Here is a 5,723-nt window from a genome sequence, read left to right as displayed (position 1 = left end):
TAAATATTAGGACTCAAATAAATAAACCTAATATTAATTAAAAAGGGGAGTAAATACTTTGAGAAAACAAAGTATATAAAAAGGCCAAATTAACGGGACTTAAAACATAACGGGTTATAACTTCCCGAACCCGTTAAAGTAACTAGGAGTAAATAACCTAGTTAGTAGCATGTGATTAAGTAACTAATGATGAGATATAGCTTCGAAAGATGATCTTTCGTAAGTCTTTCGAGCGCATGTCACATATCTTTCGAGCATCTTTCGAGCACATGTCACAGATCTTTCGAGCATCTTTCGAGCACATGTCACAGATCTTTCGAACACCTTTCGAAGTTGGACATGGCTGATCCTTCGTACACTTCAGAGTTGATCCTTCGAAGTCTTTTTGATCCTTCGAAGAACTGATGATCTTTCGAGCACTCCTGTTCATCTTTCGAATCTACTTGATCGAAGGATGATCTTTCGAGATCGAAAGTTATCTTTCGATGGTTCTGACACAAGGACAGAAAGTACGACAGGTTGGTGAAAAGTTGATGTGGTAGGTGACCAACTTTCACAAATTTCGAAGCATAAAAATTTGAAATTTGAATTTTGTTTGATCCTTCGAAAGCTGCTCAATCTTTCGATGGACAAACAGCATCTTTCGAAATTTGAAGCTGTCAAGAACATCAAGAACACGGAGGACTGTTCATCTGCAGATCTGACGAAAACACTTTGTATACAGTTTTTGATGATGGAAACTTGAAGATTTAGGAGAAAAACATAAAACCCAACACCCGGTTTAGCACAGATCTGGATTTCCGGGTCCAGATCTGGGTTTTTCTCATTTTCACCTTTTTTACATCTTGAACAAAAACCCACAAAAATCACAGATCTAGAGCACATGTGACTTAGTAAACGGTTAGTTTTACTAAATCGGGCACCATGGCTCTGATACCAATTGTAGGTCCAGGTTTCGGGACCGAAACCGTGATTTTATGTTTATGTTCAAAGATGGAAGAGATAAGAGAGATGATAACCAACAAACTTTGTATTAATCCGGTAGTAAACATTACAAGTCGGCCCGGTTACATGACAACCAAACTAATACCAAAGAAGTATACATCCGGGGAGAAACCAAGTGGTGATTTCTCCCGGTGAGGTCTCAGACCTCCATTCACTCTCTAGCACACACTTGTGCTCTCACTCTTGTGTTGCAAATGACAAAGTGTTGGTACTTATACCCAAACACAGGCTGCAGGTCGAAGGATCAGACTGACTGGTCGAAACATCATCCTTCGATCAGACAGTCTTCGAAAGATACACATATACCTCGAAGGATCACATATCCTTCGAGGTCCATCTTCATCCTTCGATGGGTATCTTTCGAGCTCATCGAAGGATATTCATAATCCTTCGATGCCTTATCCTTCGACACCCATCATAGCACAACCATACTTTGTCTAGCAACACACACACGGTCAAACGAATAACCCTCTCGTTTGACCACTTCAAACGAGCGGGTCTATACACGTTCGTTTGACCGTTTCACTAACTATTACAAATTCAGCATAAAATAAAACTAATCTATTCGACAAGCATCGGACACAAAATCTGCATCAACAAATTCCCCCTTGTCCGTTGCTGTCGAATGCTGAAAATGCAACTGCAATCGATCTTCAGCCAAGTATTCATCTTCTCTGTGTAGACAAATTCCCCCTTGACCGATGATCCAGGTAAGTAGTATCCTGATGCTCATTGTATAATATTTCCCCCTCAAAGTACGCGTATCCGTGTTGAGTGTTGTGCAATTTCCTCAAATGGATCAATTGACCGATCTTCCGCTGATCTTCCAATACTCCAACCGGCATATGATAAAGGTTCCATTCTTAAACAACTGCATCAAGTCTTGATCTTCAAGTGTCTGTGCAAAACATTCCACGCTGAACTGTTTGAATCACTAGAAGATCATAAACTCTACCACCTGAGATTGCGTTTAGAATTTTACCGAAGAAATTCAACAAATGAAAATTTTTATCCCCCCATTTCTTTGGCAAAATCTCTAAACCTTAACAGATTCTTTCCACTTCAAAGAAACTGTCGTCAAATATTCACCAATTCCCTCCACCAAGCGGAACTGTTGTGTTTGGCCCATAATAGTCACGTTACCATTTTTTTTCATTGCATTGGTAACCGTGACTACCCCACAATTTTTCAAACATCAAGTTTTCATCATCTCTTGTGTTCATCATGCTGCATCACCCCGCGTGTTCCCAAAGCCCGTACGAATTTTGATGTTGAAACTTTGAAGCCCGGTTTGAATAATCCTTGCGAACACCCGACCCGACTCCAAGTGAATTAAATGATTAACCCCAACACACTGTCTGAGCTCATAAAATTCCACAACATCTGGATCCTTCGAAACATCTGCATCAAATGAAAGATAAACACCAAGACAGCTTCGAAAGATGATCTTTCGTAAGTCTTTCGAGCGCATGTCACATATCTTTCGAGCATCTTTCGAGCACATGTCACAGATCTTTCGAGCATCTTTCGAGCACATGTCACAGATCTTTCGAACACCTTTCGAAGTTGGACATGGCTGATCCTTCGTACACTTCAGAGTTGATCCTTCGAAGTCTTTTTGATCCTTCGAAGAACTGATGATCTTTCGAGCACTCCTGTTCATCTTTCGAATCTACTTGATCGAAGGATGATCTTTCGAGATCGAAAGTTATCTTTCGATGGTTCTGACACAAGGACAGAAAGTACGACAGGTTGGTGAAAAGTTGATGTGGTAGGTGACCAACTTTCACAAATTTCGAAGCATAAAAATTTGAAATTTGAATTTTGTTTGATCCTTCGAAAGCTGCTCAATCTTTCGATGGACAAACAGCATCTTTCGAAATTTGAAGCTGTCAAGAACATCAAGAACACGGAGGACTGTTCATCTGCAGATCTGACGAAAACACTTTGTATACAGTTTTTGATGATGGAAACTTGAAGATTTAGGAGAAAAACATAAAACCCAACACCCGGTTTAGCACAGATCTGGATTTCCGGGTCCAGATCTGGGTTTTTCTCATTTTCACCTTTTTTACATCTTGAACAAAAACCCACAAAAATCACAGATCTAGAGCACATGTGACTTAGTAAACGGTTAGTTTTACTAAATCGGGCACCATGGCTCTGATACCAATTGTAGGTCCAGGTTTCGGGACCGAAACCGTGATTTTATGTTTATGTTCAAAGATGGAAGAGATAAGAGAGATGATAACCAACAAACTTTGTATTAATCCGGTAGTAAACATTACAAGTCGGCCCGGTTACATGACAACCAAACTAATACCAAAGAAGTATATATCCGGGGAGAAACCAAGTGGTGATTTCTCCCGGTGAGGTCTCAGACCTCCATTCACTCTCTAGCACACACTTGTGCTCTCACTCTTGTGTTGCAAATGACAAAGTGTTGGTACTTATACCCAAACACAGGCTGCAGGTCGAAGGATCAGACTGACTGGTCGAAACATCATCCTTCGATCAGACAGTCTTCGAAAGATACACATATACCTCGAAGGATCACATATCCTTCGAGGTCCATCTTCATCCTTCGATGGGTATCTTTCGAGCTCATCGAAGGATATTCATAATCCTTCGATGCCTTATCCTTCGACACCCATCATAGCACAACCATACTTTGTCTAGCAACACACACACGGTCAAACGAATAACCCTCTCGTTTGACCACTTCAAACGAGCGGGTCTATACACGTTCGTTTGACCGTTTCACTAACTATTACAAATTCAGCATAAAATAAAACTAATCTATTCGACAAGCATCGGACACAAAATCTGCATCAACAGAACCGAACACGATAAAGATTCATGCTTCCGCACATTGCCTCGTCGTAAATTTTAAACGACGAATTCGATCACATTTTGTTAAATAACTTATGATTTGTAAAAGTTTTAAATTACTCGTATTTTCTAAGGATACTCAATCGTAATTACATGTTTATTTTCGTTAATTTTACCAAAACCTTTAAAATAATAACAAGGGTGTTACAATTTTGTTGTCATTTTAGTCCAAATATTAAAAACTCTCATTTTTTACTGTTCCAACATGCTTTTTTTTGTCTTTTTGTGCAGGGTATATTTGTCCAAGTACATTTCATTAAAACATTTTTTTAATTAAAAAACCACAAATAAATACCCTCCTTTACACACCCTCTCTCACTGGTACCTCACCACACATCCAAATCCCCTAAACCACCCCTCCCTTTGATCTGTGTACCGGCCGACCACCACCACCGTCTACCGTCTGGTGGTGGCACGTCGAAGAAACGGAGAGAGAGAGACATTGCAGGTGGTTAGGTTGTGACGGGTGGTTGCAGGTGCCGCCGGCGGTGGGGATGGTGGTGGTGCGGTGGGGATGGTGGTGGTGCAGTGGGGGTGGAGAAGATGATGGTCTGGTGTGAAGAAGAAGTTGGTCTGAAGAAGATGATGGTATTTAATGTATTATAATAATTGTATAATAATTCCAAATGACCAAAATGTCCCTGCACAAAAAGACAAAATAGACATGTTGGAACAGTAAAAAATGAGGGTTTTTGAATTTTGGACTAAAATGGCAACAAAAGTGAAACCAGAGGGACCCAGATTTAAAAAGTGTTAGTACATAAACGTCTGTAGCTTCCGTCAGCTTAAAGTCTTTATTTTGTTAAAGTTGTATAGTTTAATGTATAAGGCATCAGAATACAGGGTTTGTTTTGTAAAAGTGCTGTTTTGTAAGCCGATCGGCTGGCCTAGCCGATCGAACAGCCTAACCGATCGAACAGCTGTTCGATCGGGTGGCCCAACCGATCGGTTAGCCTAACCGATCGGACAGCACTTAGCTTATTCTGACTTGCCTATAAATAGAAGTTCTGTCAGCTCATTTAGTACTTTTGAATCGGTCTGTAACCTAGAGAGCTGAAGTCTGTGATCAACTGGAACTTGTATCTTGTCATATATTTCAATTGAATTGCAGACTATTGAACATGGAAATCATATGTCTTTCTGTATCTGTATATGATTTGCTGGATTCCGCACAGCAATCATAGTGTGACATTCATTAACAGGAAGATCCCGATCAACCAGGGACCAACAAGTGGTATCAGAGCTATGGATGTTGATTGAAGATACCAGAAGACATAGTTCATCGATTTCAGTCAAATTCTTGTAGATTTGAAGAGAGATTCAACTGAATTCAAGCGAAGATTGCATTGTGAAGAACAAATTTCATCGGAAATTTGTTTCTGATATAGTTTTCACCGGAAAACTTGCAGATCTACTCTATCTTTCTTATATTTCTCTCTGTTCTTCATCTTTTTCATCATAAAACTTGAAAAACTCAAAATTAAAACAGATTCAATGGATAAAACTTGATAAAATTACTATCAATCGGTTCGGAATCTCAAATTTTACAATCCTACTAAGTTTCATAATCAGATTCAAACAAATTCGTGTTAAAATTGAACAATTTCAATGGAAAACTGCATGAACTTGCTGATGTCAGCTGGTCGAATCGATTAGCATATTCATTCGTTTGCTGATGTCATCGATTTGAAAGAGATAACCGTTCAAAGATATTTTGGAAGTTATTGCTGACATCATCTTGGTAATCTGATCGAACAGCTGATCGATCGGACTGCATTGTTGTTAAAAGGAAGTTTGAAGTTTACTAGATTCCTATTCGATCGAAC

The sequence above is a fragment of the Helianthus annuus genome, chromosome 5 (assembly GCF_002127325.2).
Source record: "Helianthus annuus cultivar XRQ/B chromosome 5, HanXRQr2.0-SUNRISE, whole genome shotgun sequence".
Classification (NCBI taxonomy): domain Eukaryota; kingdom Viridiplantae; phylum Streptophyta; class Magnoliopsida; order Asterales; family Asteraceae; genus Helianthus; species Helianthus annuus.
Note: the sequence above shows the minus strand (reverse complement) of the source record.